The 19,475-nt window shown below is 37.9% G+C and overlaps 1 protein-coding gene across 4 annotated transcripts in view; it reads left to right on the top strand.

Annotated features, from left to right (window-relative positions):
- CTNNA2 (catenin alpha 2) overlaps positions 1-19,475 on the top strand; it is a 1,151,703-nt gene that overhangs the window by 384,209 nt on the left and 748,019 nt on the right. The window lies entirely within an intron of this gene.

Below are 19,475 nucleotides of genomic sequence, written 5' to 3'. Positions count from 1 at the left end.
CGTGCTAAACAACGGTGGGACAGCATCTCATAGGGCAGAGAACAGGCTTGTGTTTGAATCTTACCAAATAACTCTTCCCTCTGTGCCTCTGTTTCTTCATCTATAAAATGAGATAATAATGTTGACTCCAAGATGGTGGTAGTTTTGTGGGATGAACATTTATATGTGTCTAATCTATAGTAGACACTCATAAATACTAGTTTTCTTCTTCTCCTACCCATCTTAATAGTCATGTTGGCCAGACATCTTTCATCCAGATTCAGCTGTGAAGCTATTCCCTAGAAAAACCCTGGGGAAAAGCTCCTGATTGAAAAGTTGTTATGCCACTGGAGAGTAGCTAGTGATATTATAATGTCATTTGCTCTCCTTTGCCTATAGCCAAACCCTAATGCATAACAGACTCCAAAGAAGGTCTGGCCAAAGCATAAAGCAGTCTTGAGAGGCTGGCCATTCTATGTGACAGGAGAAATTCCAAACAGATTAAATTACCTCTTGGTGCAAGAGTGATTCTTAATGTGAGACCTAACAAGTCCAGTGTGAATACTAAGAATGTAAGTTTCTCCATTGTGTCTATTTGGGAATTCTTATTGCTTAACCAGCTTCTGATGCTGTGAATGCCATTTTTAGTTTCACATTAAATATGAGATTTCTTCTGCTTTGCTGGTCTCTGAAGATTGCTCAGCAAGCACCTGGAATAAAGAGGAGTGAATGGCAGAAAGCGGGTAGGGATAAAGGAAGAAAAGATGACATAGACTGTGGTCCCTGATGAATCCAGGAACCACAGCCTGAAGCAGTTTATTGTATTTTAAACATGTTCTGTCCAAAAGATGCTGCCAAATAATCATGCAATCTAAGAATGTGCATGCTATGCAAATGCAGTTTGAAGACAGGTCCTGTCTCCCTCCCAACCAGATTGTCTCTTCCCCAAGTGTCCTGTGAAGGAGTTTGAAACTGACACTGCTTGTTTTCCAGTTTTAGTACTTTCCTCACTTTAGCAGATCCTATGAAAGGACCAGGAAAACATTATTTCTCCATCTATCTGTTTGAAAATCTCTTGCTGTTATCATCTACAACCTTAATCATGCTTCTTAAGCTTATTTGGGACACTGAGGTCTACACTGGTGATCGTCTGGATATTATTTTCTTTTCCTTTCTTCTCTTAGTTTTGGCATCTGTTTAAAAAGTTTTAAGATAATCTTTCATAAGTACACAGTATATAAAATATGTTGTCTTAGTTTGTTTGGGCTTCTGTAACAAAATACCTTAGACTGAGTCATTTATAAACAATGGTAATTTATTGCTTATGGTTTTGGAGGCTAGGGAGTTCAGGATAGGTGTTGACAGACTCAGTTTCTTGTGAGCGCTCACTCTGTGCTTCAAAGGTGATGCCTTCTTACTGTGTCATCACATGGTGGAAGGGGCAGGGAGCCCCTCAAGCCTCTTTTATAAGGGCACTAATCCCATTGATAAGGGTAGATCCCTCCAGATATAGTCACCCCACAAAGCCCACACCTCTTAATACTATCACTTTGGGTATTAAATTCCAACATATGAATTTTGAGGGCACACAGACATTCAGACCATAGGATATTTGGACATTTTTCTATATCAAAATAAAAAGCACAGATCTTTACATTTTACAGCTTCATTTCTTCCAGGAGACGCCCATACATATTACATGAGGGCGCAAATGAATTTATAGTTGGGAGGTTTTAACTACAGGGTTTCCTAAGATATTTTCTGTGCCTACCAAAACTGACCAGATTTGCATGGAAGTTAAGAATCGTGTTTTATTTTAAAGCAAGTACATGGCTAATCTTCTCAGGTGATGTATTTGAGAACTGAATCACTGTGTAGAATTTTTGCACTAATTAATTTGAATATATATTTCAAAGATTTTAAGATCCTACATTTTAACAACACAATCTTGTGTTTGGCACAAGTACTTAAGATAAAAAACATCACTGACCAAATATAAGTTTTCCATGGACATTTTTCTTTTACAAAGATCTGTCACAGATTTGAAGAAGATGACATTTGTAGAGATCTGATGGAGCGGTAGATCTCTTAGGGAGGAGAAGATAACGTGGTTATCTGCCACCAACCCCCAGAGTGTGGCAGCCCTTTGGCCAGTGGATGCATGCTGTTTTTATTTTCAGATTCTCTCAAGTCTACATGTCAGAATCACTTTCAAAATCTGGATCAGCAAAATAAACTTAAAATGACATAGGCAAATGCACACTTAATAAATATTACAATACCTTAGAAATTACTTTTCCTGAAGTAAATAGGAGGAAACAAATTTATACTGAAAATACAAAACAACCTGAAAATATATATATATATGTATGTCAAAATGCTTATGATTTTTCTTTGAGTTGTGGTGACCGTGAATATTTTTTCCTATTTTTACTATTTTCCAAACTTTTTTCCATGAATATTCTTTAATAAAAAATATGCATGGTATTTGGGAAAAATTAAATCTGTTTACAGATATGTTGCAAATATTAAAGTAGTATAAGGAACACGGGTATGTCCTTTATTAACTATTGTTAATATTTTATCATATTGGCTTGTCATTTGTATGCATGTTTGCTCTTCTCCCATACCCACACTCCTTAACTATTTTTAAGTAGATAAAATCAACTTTGTTTTACATTTTTACATCCATATGTATACATACAGAAACTTCAGAGAATATTTCTTTGATTCTGTTAAGATTTATGGATTTATAGAAGAGTTGTACCAGAGCTCCTGTAAGCTTGCTAGTTTTGCCTAGTTTAAATATTAATTTAATGGAAGGCTATGTATAACAAAACCTCTCCAAATATTGACTTTAGACAGTCATGGCCATGAAACATTGTGTCCCTGCAAATAATCACTAACCAAAGTTATACTAATTTATGCACGCCTATTCTCAATACCTGTATTAAAAAAAACCCCACAAAATAGAGTTAAATTTGTTCTGGTGGATTATGAAATAATACTGAAAACTTTCTTTTCCGTATTTTATGAACCTTTACTTAGGAAACATTATTTAAAATATAATAGAATGTGATTTCCAATTAGGTCAGTGTAAACAATAAAACATATGACATTTTAAAGATAGGGCACTTGTATTTTATCCCCAGTAGGGGAAAGAAAGAGAAAGAGACAGGCAGACAAAGAGACAGACAGAGATCTGCATAATCCATTCATTTCTGAAGATAACTAGCTACTATGATGCTGCATTTCTTTTCTCATAGGCCCATAAAACTTCAAAATTGAGAAAGATATTTGAGGCCATCCAGTATCACTTTCATATTATTGGAAGTTCCCACTGCAGCATCCATAACATCTGGACTTTTGTCTTTGCAGGACATTATTGAGAGGAAATATTGGGGTGGAGGCAGATGACTTGTTCTAATTGTTAAAAGCTCTAATTGTTAAAAATAAAGAAAGAGTTTCTTCTTACACTGACATTTCCAAAGTAAATTACCAAAGCACTATACCTGTCCCCAATTGTTAGACTTTACCACATTATTATTATGGTCACAGACATGTCTTATTTCCATGACGTGGCTGAGAAATCCTTGATGAGAAAATCTCATAGCAATCTCTCCCCAGATCACTTTTCACATATGATAGGTAGTAAAAAAATATTTGAGAATAGTTGATTGTGCCAGACTGTTGTGTCTCATTATGAAAAAAAGCCTGTCAAGTGATTTCTTTTCCACCGTTTTGTCCTCCTTCAGCCCGTTTTCTCACATGGCCACTAAAGTTAACTTTCTAAAAATCATAGGCTTCCATGCCTCTCTTCTCTTCTGCTTACACAAGAATCTCTTTCCAGAGTTCCCACTCACAACTACAAGTAGGTTGACTTATGTTCTTATGGGATTGGGAAGAGGAGGAGGCTGCTGGTTCTTGTGAGGTTTTCAAGTGGAACTGCCTTGGTTACCTCTTTGGTTAAAAGTTAAAGATATTAAGTTTCAATATTTGTTACTTTAACAAAATGTATTCTATACATTGAGTTAATATTGACCAACTCTTTAATTTGGGCTTCCCAATTTTAGATATTTACAATCCAACCTAAATTAATATATGGTGGCCAATTGCCACACCCTTGAAAAAGTAAATGATGGGTTTATTATTAGAGAATAATATGCTAGGAAATAAGGTATAAATCATATGTATCAGTCTTTGACCCAAAAGCTTCCAACAAAGTGATTCTCAAACCAGTGTAGCTTTGATTTTCTATTACTTTTGCTAATGTCAACAATCCTAATCCCGCAGTTTGTTCTTTAGCGATATTTTAAGTCAATTATGCTATTTATGTTTTTACATTTATAATTATACAAATAATAGTTTTTTAGACTAACTTTATCTGAGGATAACTAAACTTTCTCCTGAGCTCTAGACATCTGTTTAGCTGTGTATGTAACATCTGAATTTGAATGATTTTTAAGTATCTGAAAAATTCTCTAACTAAATTGAGCATTTTTATTCTGTCAAGCTTAGGCTGTTTTCTTCTTCTTCTTCTTCTTCTTCTTCTTCTTCTTCTTCTTCTTCTTCTTCTTCTTCTTCCTCTTTTCTTTTTTAAGCTAAAGGAACTACATTTGGTAATATAGCCATTGAATCCAGAAAACTGAGAATCCTGCCCACTTTTGTCTCCAGTTAACCTTGATATGCTATGAATTCAGTCCCCTTTAGAACTCTTGATTTGTTTCTCCCATCTTCATGAACACTGGCTAATCAGGCCCATATTTTTTTGCCTGGATCATTGCAAGAACTTCCTAACTGGTTGCCCTGCCCCCCGCCCCACCAACTCCTTCCCTCTGTATTCCATCATCTTGGTAAGCCCAGCCTTTCTAAAATGCTAAAATGCTAGTCACGTATTATTTACTAGTAAAACTGACTTCAGGACCAACTTTAAAGCTCTTAGCACAGTACCAAATCGTTTCCGTAGGCCCCTGCATACATCTCCCATTGCATAGCCTCCTTTTCCACACATTGTATTCCACATTCTGCCATAATGAACTGTTTATCATTTTCAGGTACGTAGTCACTGTTTAATCCATGTGTTGGCCCTCATGGGAGTTCCTCTGTCTGTTCCTTCCTTCCCTTCTTTTCTGAATAATAAATTTATATTCAGCCTTCCAGATCTAGCTTATTTTTTGAAACCTTTCCTAACTACCCCAATTTCTATGCCACTATTCCTTCTATGCTACTATTGTACTTTATGCATATTGTTAAGAATATTGTTCTGTTTTTTGTTTTTGTCTCTCCAAATGTGAGCACCAAATAGAGATCATGTATTGTTCACACTTTCACATGCACTTTTAGCACACAGACATAAAAGAAATATTTGTTGAATGGCTGCTTAAATGAATATATTAACTGTTTGATCTTAGTAGCTATCAGTTTATCCATCCTAACTTCTCAGTTTTCTGGAATGTTGGTATATGCCATACCAATCACAATAGATAGCCCATGGCTACATGATCATGCTATTATGTTCCAATGGGCACGCATCATCTTCTTGAGTTAACTCTCTTAGGGCTTCTCTTTTCCAGTGTTACACAGAAAATCTATTATATATAATTTAAATGATCGTTAACAGATGTGCATCACAATTCAGAGTTCAATAGAGAACATGACATTCTCATTAAGCAAAAAGCATATTTTCAGGCCATCCAATGTTTCTTGAGAAGCAATTAACATATCACACATTATTCCTGTGAGACAAAAACTGTTTCTTTCCCATCTTAATTTGCCTGCTTAAAAATAGACAGAAGAAGATAGATGAGTTTATGCTCAAGGTGTATGCATTTCCCTTGCGGCCCATGAACACATTTCCTTTTCATATTTGCAGAATATTGGTACAATTATTCTTTCATCAGACATGAAATTTGAGTGTATAACCAGTTTTTGGTGATCACCTACTAATTTATTAGGTTGATAACAGCAATTAAGCCACAATTGCTTCTGAGAAATATGAATTGACTTTCCATTTTAAATGGATAATTTAACATCTCAAACCACCGACATAGAGTATAACTAATTTCTGGGATAAGAAGTTTGTTTCTCCTAGTATTAAACTTAAAAAAATTCAACCATTGATCATCCAGTTACTAATTAATTGTGGGATTATGTGGTTTGTGAAATTTCTTAATTTTGTTTTGTTTTGTTTTGTTTTTTTTTGGCTGCATGCCTTTTGACTATTTATGGGTATCGTAAGGGAGAGGATTTTGGACAGAAACGTAACATATCAGTAGTAGGCCCATAGTTTATCCACTGACTTAAAAATGTAAAAATTATTATTAGCTTTATAAGCTTAAGACCATATGAAAATGGGCAGCAGACCTATTTTGGTCAGTCCACAGACCATTGTTTGCTGACCCTGGTTTAATCAGATCTTCAGAGGAGACTCTCAGAATTTACAAACCACAGGAGGTGGCTGCCTCAGCTTGTCTCCTGCCCATTGAAAGTAGAATTAGGCTGAGCATGGTGGTTCACGCCCGTAATCCCGGCACTTTGCGAGGCTGAGGGAGGTGGATCGCCGAGCCTGGGAGGTCGAAACCAGCCTGGGCAACATGGCAAAATGCTATATCTACAAAAAATACAAAAATTAGCCAGGTGTGGTGCTGTGTGTCTGTAGTCCCAGCTGTTCAGGAGGGTGAAGTAGAAGGATCACTTGAGCCTGGCAGGCAGAAATTGCAGTGAGCCAAAATCGTGCCACTGTACTCCAGCCTGAGCAACAGAGTGTGAGACCCTGTCTCAAAAAAAAAAAAAAGTAGAACTAACGTTTGTCATATGATAATACGTTACACATCCCCATTCCAATAATTCTGAATCTCAAGTGCACTGAACCACATCAATTACTACTGTAGATCTAAATGTACCTATCTAACTAAAAGGCCATCCACATATATTCATCTGCAAATATTAGGTTCACTGTGGTGACCTATTTTGCTACAGAAGCCTTTTGGTAAAAGTTGGGAAAAGGATATTCTTGTTTTAGGAATCCTGAATCCACTAATCCGCAAATGTTTATCAAATACTTATGTATGAAACATTCAGCTGGGTGGAGCGGAAGATACCGACTTGTAAGGAAAGCATCCTAACTGGTGATCTGTCTCTCTCACACACACGTGTGTGCACACAGGCGCACTGCTGCCAGTGCATGGTAATATCAGACAAGAGCCAAAAGGGAAATTTGAATAAGTGAAAAGAAGCTTAATAATGGGAATTAAAGAGGAAAGTTTTGTACACAAGAGAGTTAAAGATCGTGTTTCCAGAGAAGGATCCACATATGCTGCCAAGAAGCATCAGAGAGGAAGGGGCTGCAACAGTCAGCAGAGAAGAATTAATAATATAGTTACACATGAAGCATACTGGGGTGGAGCAATGCAGAGACCACTTTGGCAGGAGCCGGGGGTTCATGAGGAGAGATGAAGTTTGAGAGGCAGAGACTTGCGCCAGATTGCTGAGGCATCTTAGTCATGAACTGAGTAGAGGTGAGATTATTTTTTTTTTACACAATGCTTGCTGAAAATGACATCTCAATTCAAGGGCTGGATGAAAATGCAACTCATTGCTTTATTCCCTTATGCATTTTGATATAACTCACAAAATTAATCTAATAGAAATGAAATTGGAGAATTACTAGGTAAGAGTCCAGCATCTGAAACTTGTCGGGTCCTAGATAATAACCTATTACAGGCCATGGGGAGCCGTTGAAGGTTTGGGGCCAGTGGGGTAGTGTGGTTAAGCAGGATTTTAAGACTAGGCTGTTAGGAAAATATGCTTTACCGAGAAAAAAAAAAAAGATAAATTTAAAGTCTCGATGAAGGAAATGGGAGATGAACATGACTTGAATAAGGGGGGAATATGGACTGACCATGGAAATATAAAGTATTACATTAAAAATAGCTATTTGAAATGATTTGATGTTTAATATCTATAACTCACTACATTTCATATATTGTTCAAATCTCTTTACTTATATTATTTAACTTTCTCAACAACACTGTTGTATAGGTACTGCTAAGATTCATTCCTGTTTTTCAAATGAGGAAGCTGAGACACTTTTAGCATTTAAGCAACCTACTCAGCTAGAAAGAATTACAACTAGAAGGAATTGGAGCCAGGTTTCTAATCCAAGCCATCTATCTTTGTCCATTTGTGCTTCTAAAACCAAATACCCAAGAATGAGTAATTTACAAAGAGCAAAATTTTGTTTCCTCACAGTTATAGCACTGGCAAATCCAAGATCAAAGTGCCAGCATGTTTGGTTGTCTGGTGAGGGTTGTTCTCTGCTTCCAAGCTGGTGCCCTTCCCCTATGGAGGGGAAGAATGCTGGATCCTGGTATGGCAGAAGGCAGAAGGGCAAGCTAGCCAAATGCTCCATGACACCTCTTTTATAAGTGCCTTAATCCAGTTCAAAAGGGAGGAGCCTTGTGTCCCAATCAGCTATTAAAGGTCCCACCTCTTAATATTATCACCTTGGCAACACCTGAATTTTGGAGGTGACACATGTAAACTGTATCAGCATCCAACTCTTAACCCCTGTAACATTTTATACCTTGGTCTTAGATTATTTTTTTATATATATATATATATATATGTATGTATATATATATATGTATGTGTATATATATATATATATATATATATGGTTTCTTTTCTTTCTTTTTTCTTTTTTCTTTTTTTGAGATGGAGTCTCACTTTGTCACCCAGGCTGGTGTGCAGTGGTGTGATCTAAGCTCATTGCAACCTCTGCCTCCCGGGTTCAAGTGATTCTCCTGCCTCAGCCTCCCGAGTAGCTGGGATTATAGGCGCCCGCCACCACGCCCAGGTAAGTTTTTTTTTATTTTTAGTAGAGATGGGGTTTCACCATATTGAGCAGGCTGGTCTCGAACTCCTGACCTTGTGATCCACTCGCTTCGGACTACCAAAGTGCTGGGATTACAGACGTGAGCCACTGCGCCCAGCCGGTCTTAGATTATATTGATGCTTGATCTTTCAACATAGGTTCCCAAGAGAACACGGCTACAAGTGCATGGGCCTTGGAGTCAGAAAGACTTCTCAAGTCTTCCACTGTGTGGCCTTCATCAAGTCACCTAACCTGACCGAGGAACGGTTCTTGCATTCATAAAGTGAAGATTTCTCATTAATTCTAATTTCTCATTAGGAGAATGAAGGGAGATTATGGATTCTTGTTTCCCTTCTACTTCCATTTTTCCTCCTTAGAAGTGAGAGTGTTAGGTTTTGGAGGAAAATGAGAAGTACTTTCTCAAACATCTGATATTTGAGGTGATGGCAGAACCCCCAACAGATCATGTCCAGTGTACAGCTGTAGTAAGGGCCAGCTTCTTAGAGGGTCGGGATTGGACATGGTACTTTGGTTCTCTTTCACAAGCAGGTGATAGTAGAGAGTAGTTGAGCCCTCTAAGAAAGAGTTGTTGAGAGGACTACTGAGAACAGGGAGCAGGGCCTTGAGATATACCAACTTACTGAGGTAGATCCAGGAAGAAGAACTGGGCAAGTGAAGGGAAGGAGGAGTATGAATAGAACCACAGTAAAGCAGGGTTTTGTAAAGCACAGGGGAGGCTTAACTTAGTCAGCGGGTGGTAAATTGTGTTCAGAACACACAGAGCTCAAAGAGGATGAATACTGAATAAAAATGATGGTTAAGAATGTAGAACGATCCAGGAGACTAGAGATAACATGACTGTTTTTTTTCAGGAAAAGAGTAAAATCCATTTTCTTTGTTAAGCCCTCTAAAAATCTGATTTGATTAAGTGCATTTTGGATACTCACTTTCTAATCAATTCATAATGTAAAGCTAAGGATTATTATCTTTGCCCTGCTTTACGTACTTAATTGTATACTAGTATCCTTGTCGGAGCTAGAGAATGTGCTCCTGAAATGCCATAGCAACTCAGCAACACACAGAGATGATGGGATTAGGGAAAATGAAGTTGGCATCCACTAGATTTCGCAATCCGGTAGGAACAGCCCAGAGCTGAACTTCCTCGCCCAGTTTATTCATTTGCTTCGGTAAATCACTTTGTCTTTCTAAATATAAGCTTCTCCTCAAAAACGAAACTAATGTGAGCTTAGGTAAATTTCTCTTAAAAAACACATTAAGTATCTAAGGATAGAAAGTGCTGTTTAATTATTAAGTCATTATCTTTGTCATTTATTTCCAATTAAACTGAACTGTTTAATTGCAAATAACATCTTAAGTAGATAAATGGCATAATTAGTTTATTTTTAACTATATGCCTGTGAAGCAAGAGTAAGTTATTTATAAAATACTTTGCAATTTAAAAATTAAGGCAAATCTAAAATGGTGGTTAGAATTTTTCTGTAGCTTAATAAAAAATACATGATTAAAACTCAAGGTCCTTGGTATCTTTCATTCCTATGCTACCCCAATTACGTCAAGAGAAACTTTTCATGTAAAGATAGAAAGATTCACCCTGGGAGAGCTTGGCACAGAATGAAAAAGATGAAAATGTATCTGTATTAATTATTGATACACTACAGGGAGAGTAAGTGTTTAAAACCAAACAAATAACATTGTTTTGATTTAGACACCTCGGTTAATTTATTTAAATGATCTTGATTTATGCTTTTATCTCAGAGTCCAGTCTTTAAAATAAGTATTTAAAGCATTCAGAGCCAGAATTATGATCATGCCTCATTGTCAATAGGTGTCTTTCATTCTCAATTTTCAGTGCTGTAAAATTCCAATTTTATTTCCCTGTTTATAGGCATTTTAATGGGAAACTGGGAGAGGCTGCCTCAGGGGTTACTAGTCAAGTATTTTCAGCTGGATAGCAAACTTTTTTCTTTGTTTTAAGAAGGATACCATAGTGAAGAGTTAATCAGTAGGTATTGCTGGACTTGTTTATGTTGTTTTGTTTGGTTTGGGATTGTATCAGTGCATCAAAATAACCTAATGAATAAAATAAAATGCTTTAACAAATTTTGATCCCACTAAAGCTTTCTGTGACCTAGACACTTGGTAATGGGTCAACACAGCATGAAGTCCTAAGCTAAACCAAAGCTAACATTTCTATAGTCATGTTCAGTCACTGTCATATTTCACCTGACCTATGGCATCGGTACCTGCGACTACATGGCTTTGCCCCCTCTTCGTTATGTGGAAAGAAACAGAATGTTGAATTTAATGCTTGGGAGGAAGAAGGAAGGAAGCTCTGTGGTATCCGTGAAATATCAAACTTACCCAGTTATACCCCGAGACAAGGCAAACCACAAAATTTAAATATTAAAAGGTAAATAGAAGAGCCAATAATAATTCATAATACATTTAAAAATAACTAAAAGAGTATAATGGGAATGTTTGTAACACAGAGAAATGATAAATGCTTGAGGTGATGGACACCTCATTTACCCTGATGTGATTATTACACATTGTATGCCTGTCTCAAAATATCCTGTGTACCCCATAAATAGATACACATACTATGTAGCCTTAACGACTAAAAATTTAAAAATATAAATTTTTTAAAGGGTACATAGAATGGGGATGATGATTAAGTTACAAAAGACAGAAAGTGAAGACATGGGTACATTGTAGCACATTGCTGGGAAAAGCTCAGAATAATTAATGGAGAAATATACCTACATTTAAACATGCATTGTCATTTAGCTTTTCTGGTTTTCATTGCTTTAATTGCCCCATATCAGAAGGACATATTCCTTTGAAAGAATGAGTTTGACTAATGTTAAGTTTCTCTTTCAGTTTTTTTTTTTTTTTTAAGATTTAAAAGATAAAAGTGAATGACTGCATAGAGGCGTGTTGACATTTATTCTTTCTTCTGCTTGCTTGATTCAAAATAGTCATGCTGGACAGCAGGTGGTAAGTGCCTGGTGTTTATGAGGCAGAACAGCAATTTACTATTTTCCTTACTTGTTGCCTTGAACTATGAAGGTAGTAAAAATCCAGGACACATTTATCTTACAGAATTGTCACAATCAACAAAGAAAATCACAGAATCACAGGACTTTCTCATACCACTAGCATTTGCATTTTCCATGCTGATTAGCTTAGATTTTGGAAAAAAAGTTATGAAAATCAGCCACACTTTATATTATCAAATTGCTTTCTTTGTTGTCTTTCTTGGCATTTTGAAAATTCTGTGTACATTTCAGATGACTAAGTAGTTCTCTTAAAGGTTTCACCAATGTTGAAAGCCAGAAAGTGTAAAGATGAATAAGATTTTCTTCCTACTCTTTAACAAGCTGTTTCTTGGCTAGTAAAGACCATTGTCAGCTGTGCACTAAAAGTCTTTGAAACATAATCTATGGGTAAAACCATTGAATTAGTGTTGTATGTGTGCTAGAGCTTTCCTACTGACTTAACTGTAATTAAAAACATTACTTTATGCTCCAGGTCTTATCAGGTATGCCCATCTTTCTCAATTACAGCTGAGTACAATTAGATACAAACTCAGCTTTAAGATGGTTAACTCCTAGCCAAAGAAAGACTGAGCAATATTTGTATTTACCTTCTTGGTAGAAGAAATATATTGTAATACCTACTGACCGGTTTGAAACAGAGGTGAGGATTAAAATTAGGAGAAAGTAGCATTTTAGAGGTTTTATTCCTGGTGGTTATTTGCTGTTTTTGATCCCCTCCTGAAGTATGAAAGAATAATATGCTACTGTGCTACTGCGACTTTAGTTTTTGAAATGGGGAGATGGCTGTTGCATTGACTCCCTCACGATGATTAGCATCGTGCATGCAGAAAGGATACATGAGGTAAACAATTAGTGCAGTGGCTAAGAGCATAGACGCCAGAGCTAGAGGGCACGCATCCCAATTCCAGCCCTGCTCTTTGCCCTGAGGTCATGCCTGCACAATAATTCATCTCTCTGAACACATTTCTTGCTACATCTACTTGACATCTAGGTGTGTTTTTTTGCTTTGCATTTCTTGTTATTGGATATTAGGTCTTCCTATTGGGTATTCCTTGTTTATATGAAGGCGATAGATTTTGCATATTAATACAGGTGCCCATACCACTACCCGATGTTCATATACTTATAATCAACCTTCCACCAGACTTCTCCAGTTAAAGGGCTCATAAGAACTTCACCTGCTCTTCATCTGTTATCTTTCACAGTTGTTCAAGGATCAGCAAATGTTTTCTTCCTCTTCTTTTTTTTTTTTTTTTTTTTTGAGATGGAGTCTGGCTCTGTCGCCCAGGCTGGAGTGCAGTGGTGCGAGCTCAGCTCACTGCAACTTCTGCCTCCCAGGTTCAAGCAATTCTCCTGCCTCAGTCTCCCAAGTTGTTGGGATTACAGGTGTGTGCCACCATGCCCGGCTAATTTTTGTATTTTTAGTAGAGGCGGGGTTTCACCATATTGGCCAGGCTGGTCTCGCACTCCTGACCTTGTGATCTGCCTGCCTCAGCCTCCCAAAGTGCTGGGATTGCAGGCATGAGCCACCGCGCCCGGTCAGCAAATGTTTTCTTGAAGGGCCAAGAGTAAATATTCCAAGCTTTGTGTGCCATACAGTTTCTGTCCTAACCATTCCCCTCTAACATTGCAGTGTAAAAATAGGCATAGACAGTATGTAAATGAATGAGCCTGACTGTGTTCTACTAAAACTATTTGCAAAGTAGGAGTTTGACTCCTAGGATGTAGTTTGCTGATATCTGCATTATTGGTGTTGTTAGTGTTAGAAGTCTAGGTTTTATCTTTGTCTCCTTCTCCCTCATTGTCATAGCCTATATATTTTCAAATCCTGCCAGATTGACATTCTACATTTTTCTTAAATTCATTACCTTCTCTTTATCCATATAGACACAATCCTGATTTGTAGTTTCCTCACCTCTCTTTTGGGCTCTGAAGGCTTGATGCTGTCCTGCCTTCTGCTTGCAGTCCTGCCAAAGCTAACTTCCTTAACTGCAATAAGAAACTGTCTAAACCCAAACAGGATTATGTCACTCCTTTGCTTTAAGATCTCTGATGATTCATCATTGCCTAAAAGGGTGTTCTCAAATTGAAAACTTTGTAACATGGCAGAGAAGTCGCTTCAGAACCTGGTTCTTTCTCTCTCTCCAACTGCATCTCCCATTCCTATTTATGTCCATTCAGGCCCTTGAGGAAGCAAGGTAGATGGGATTATATGTATAAGGAGGAATTGCCTGTGAAGGATAAAATAGGAGTGACTGGGCTTTTGTGGAGCTTTTAGACTGCTATGGGGTCAAACACCTTTGAAAGGAGAGCAGGAAAGAAAGTGGATTGAGTAGGAAGAGGCTCAGCACCGTTCCCAGCAAGTCCCAGTCAGGCCAGTGGGGAGCCCGGATCAGGAGCTGAAGCTGGTCATTGGAGGAGTCCCTGTTGGGCAGGAGCATGCGCCTGTGCTCAGTGATTGACTGGCACTGCCTGGGGTCAAGTGCAGCCTACACATGAGACTGCAGTAGAACTACAGGTGCAGCAGATGGAGATGGTCAGTTAACTATGCCCCCCAGCAGTTTAACTCAGAGGAGAGCGGCTTGGGGCCCCTCTATGGCACCGTACATGTGACCAGCTTCAGTTGATCTCTTGTAATATTTTTCATATAATATGCCATCTCTCACCTCCTAGCCCATCTGCATTGCCCCTTCCTGCTCCTAACTTTGCTTGGCCAACCGCTTTTCACTCTTTAAGTCTCAGCTGAGGGATAAACTCTTCTGGAAGTATTTTTTTACTTTCTACCTCTCAACTGTGCAAATTGCCATCATTCAGTCATTCCATAACATCATTAGCCATTTCTCCATTACAGTTGGTTGTACATATTTTTGTGCTTGATTAGAGAGTCAACCTCTTGAAGAAAGGATTATTTAATATGTGCTCTTAGACTCCTACAGTAACTGGCACTCATTTGTTGAATGAATGATTATACTCTCAGTTATCTATTGGGAGGGTTAGGTGACTCAGATAGCATAAAAAGGACAGCATGACAGATAATACTTAAGTATTATATTTAATTTAAAAGAATTAAATTTTCGTTTTAAAATAATATACTTTATAATTGTAATTATGACATATTAGACTCATTTCACCTAAATATGGACAATCTTATACAGTTGAAGGAACACTGGGCTTGAAATCAAAAGACCTGTGCTCAAATCCTGGTGACCTCATTTGTGAGCTGAATGACCATGGGACAACATCTCTGGCATCATTTCCCTATTCAATAAGATGGGAAGATAGGGATCTCAAAGACACTGCATTTTGAACCCATCAAACCATTTGTAATACATCCAACTACTTGCTTTGATGGAGGTCTCTCTGTTTCCTCCTCTTATGTCAGAGCGTGCATCAAGCTAGCTCGGTGTCTCATTATATACTGAAATTTTAGATCACATAGCTTTTTGTAGAGACAATGAATGATAAGAGCAATTTAAAAGTAGTGCTGTTATAACAATTGTATGTGTGGTGAGTGCTGGTAAATGTATTATTCTGGGAAGTAGTTTCGAACTACATAGTCTGCTAAATTATTTTAGGTTAAAATTTTTATAGAGCGCCACATGAGAGCAAATGGGAGATCAATTATGTGAGACTAGAGAGACTGTTATAGCACCGACTTGAAGGCAGAATAGGATTCTAGTCTTGTTGGCTTGGGGGTGAATTATTGTGGCTGTTATCTTTATGTCCATGCATTCCAATTGCCACTCCATAAACTGTAAGAATGAAAACCATAATTTTTTAAAGTAGAGATGTTAATAAAAATAAGTAAAACTCATAAAGCACAAAATAGTATGCAAAGCAAATAAGCAAATAAGAAAATAGACATGATAAACATAGATTAACTTAAAACGTAAGAAAAAGATAAAATAAGAAATGCAGGCCCTCTATCTGTAAATGAACTAAAATGACAATGTAAGATGGAAGTAAAAGGTCAAAAAGATAAAATGACTAAATGAGCTTTAAGAATGCCGACAGGAGATGGGGATATTTACAATGTAAAAGAATGAACTAAAATAAGTCTGTAAAGTTGTGAACAGCATAAGAGCCGGTCACAGGAGCATACTTTTGCTGCGAAGGGAGAGACGGGAAGGCTTCTCCTCATCCTTTCACTCTTTGGTGTTGGTGTGCTGCCCTCTTAAAGTATTCTTCTGTGACCAGGTAGGGGAATCTGGCTCCTGGATGTTGATGATGATGATGATGATGATGATGGTGATGATGGTGGTGGTGGTGATTTGGTGCCCCTTCCTGCTAGCAGAGGGCAGCCACTCAGAGAGGTGAGGACAGGCAGAGCTGGTATGGAGAACTGAGGCCTGTTAGAGCCCTGTGTTCGTGGCTGTTTGCTGATCTGAATGTCCCTGAAGTGTGTTAGGATAGATGGCTTACCTGGGTGTTTCTTAGTTTTTTAATTACTTTCAAATTATATAATGGCAAATACTCCTCCTTCTTTTCACTTTTTCATTCTGTGTATATTTCTTGCTCAGGATTCATTTCCAGGGGTTGGTTTTTTATTTGTAGGAACTATAGATACAGGCTTTTCCTCTAGCTCTTGAGCCTCTGGTTTCATTTCTGTTTTTTCCTTATTTTCTCGCTTGTTGGAGCCTGTTGGAAACCTGGCCAATTCTCTAAAAACAGACAGAGACAGACACATACAACTACATACACACAAATAAGCCACAGCCCCTTCCATACACATGCCCGTGTGCATATACACACACGTACACATACATGCATCCACTCCACCCATGCATACAAACTGTACCGACCCATTCATAAATTCATAAACACACACACAAATAGCACATATCTTGCCCCATACACACATACACACACAGCTCCACATACACACAACCAGTGCCCATCTCATCCGGGATACACACACACACACACAGACACACACCCACATGCAATCAGTACCTCTTCCCGTGCACATGTGCATGCACACACTTACACAGGCCCACGTGCACTGGCCTTTTTTCTTTGTGCCTTTTGTCTCCCGAGCGGCTTCTCCCTGCTGCTTTTCACATCCATCATTGCAGTGCTCCCCATCTGTACTGCAGATACAGATCTGAATATTGTAAAATTATTGTTTCTTTTCCAGGGAGATTTTTTAAAAAGCTTTTCCACTGTGATCTGTAAATAATGAATAATTCCATTAGAAATGTGATGGATGGTGTAACTTTTATGCAGAGCTTGTCAAGCTCAATGTTTCAGGCTTTTACTTTCACAACAGCCCCAGGCAATGGCAGGTAGGAAACTCAATTGGCTGACACTCCAAAGTCTCTCTTGCCACATTTCCCAAAGTGTGTTCTTTGGGTTCTCATAGATAATGCATGCATTTTAAAAGCAGCACTTTCCATGCTCAAATAGATTTGGGAAATGCTACAGTGAACTGACTCCTTTAATGCACAGCTCCCCAAAGCATTTCATATGATAATTTGCTGTAGGTCATGCGGTATTTCCAAAACATATTTGGCCAGGGAACCTTATTTTTTCATCGAAACATTATATCTCTAAGCTCAGTGTTCCATGGAAAATAATTTAGGAAATAGTATTCTAATGACACTAGTACATTCTCTCTACTGCAGAGAAACTGTTTTACAATTGTCCTTACTGAAGAGTTCAAATTTACCTCCCCATATTTCCATCACATTTGCAGTTCTTGACACGTTTAGTCCTAAAGTACAATAAATACCTGTTCTAAAGCCAGTATATGATTCTGAAGAGTCTCCTGAAATCTTAAAGCAGAACATATAGTTTTCATTATGTTTTATGTTAATATGGTTTTCTATAAAATAGGTCTTTGAAAATCAGTAATCTTTATAAGTAAGATAGTCTAATTATATGTTTACCAGGCATTTCTTCAATTAGAATATTATTTCTTAACGTATATTATATGGATTATATATATATATACACACACACACACACACATACATATATACATATGTTCATCATAAATGCATCAACAGAAAGGCAGTAGAAAGCGAGAGAGAATATGTGAGAGAAAGAGAGATGGTTCCAATGGATGCCCCTGGAAAGAGACATTGCAGACACAACACTAGTACGTATAGCAGGAATATCTGTGCTCCCCTCTCAGCTTTCCTTTGGGACTTTCACCTGTAATAATGAACCCTATAGGGCCATCCACTGTATTGCAGCCTCCACATGATTTTTTGACGCTCAACAGCTGTGCCTAAAACCAAGGCACAAAGGACAAAACCCAAATAGCACATTTTGGGTAAAGTAAACATCCCTTTTTCATCCCTTTTCTAAGATATAAGAGAGTACAAATGTAAGAATGGTCATCTTGCCAAAGCTGGCACAGAATAGCTGTCTTATCTGCAAGATTTCATGCACTGCTTTCTAAATTGAAAAGAGGCTTTGACCAATTAGTGATTTTCTAAAAAATCCAAGATTCCAGTGGACTTCAGACATGGTCTGTGTTTGGTGTATACCTGTTCCTTTCTAAGTCCCAACCTACCTACGCTCATTCCTTAAGACTTCAACATTCTTGTGCCCAAAGGTTCTATCTCTGTGCTCTGGAGATTTGCATTTTAACAGGAATCAGAGAATTGGAGCCCAGATATTCTGCACACAACCTGAACAAACACCCTAGGATGCTTTGGAGGGTTACAACAAACTTTCCCAGAGCATACAGCTGGACTTCACTTTGTAATAACTTAAGCAGTTATTGTATATACTACATCAGCATAAAAAATCCATAAAAGCATCTTTTATCTCCCCTTCTTTTTAGCATTAAGTACAGTAGTAGGCATATAGTAGGTCTTCGGCAGGTACAGATTAGCAATAGAATAACTACCTATTCTCATTTATGTTTCGTATTGTATTTGTAAATATGATAAATTGTTCTTTTCTAACAACTCTTTAAATTTGGTGAATATATAAGGAATAAGGAACGTCAAAAGAAGCAGTAACAGAGTGGCAATTGCACCATAGTATTCTACAGTTGGAAGACCATTTGCCCCATCATTGCCACTCTGGTTCTTGGACCTCTGAGAGTGCACCCCCAATGAAGCACACCATTTCCTGCAGCAGGTCATTCTACTTTATCATTGCTGGAATGAACTTCTTTGCCTCAGGCAGAAAAGGCTCCCCAAAGGAAACCAGCCTTTGGTCAATGTCACCTTTGCTTCTAGACTTCACACAGTTAATGATCACATACCATCACGCTCTACCCTCCTCATTTGCTGGGAGTTTTCCAAGTTCTGTTTCTATCTTTCTGACTACCCTTTCTGTCTTCCTTTTTGATTCTGGTCCTTCTGTATAGGGGTCTTCTCTGGCCTGCTCTTCTGGCTCTATTCACTTTACTAGTATGTAATTCACTAGTTTGTGTCCAAATACCCCTGACATTTACCAGATCCCTATAAAGACTGTTATAGCTCCTGAATTTTGGATGCATATTTCCATCTACCTCTGGGCATCTCTGCCCACATGTTTCCAGGCTCCTAAAACTTGGCTGGGGAAATGCTAAGCTCATGTTC

The sequence above is a fragment of the Pan paniscus genome, chromosome 12 (genome assembly GCF_029289425.2).
Source record: "Pan paniscus chromosome 12, NHGRI_mPanPan1-v2.0_pri, whole genome shotgun sequence".
Taxonomy (NCBI): Eukaryota; Metazoa; Chordata; class Mammalia; order Primates; family Hominidae; genus Pan; species Pan paniscus.
This window is presented reverse-complemented; position numbering and strand designations above follow the sequence as displayed.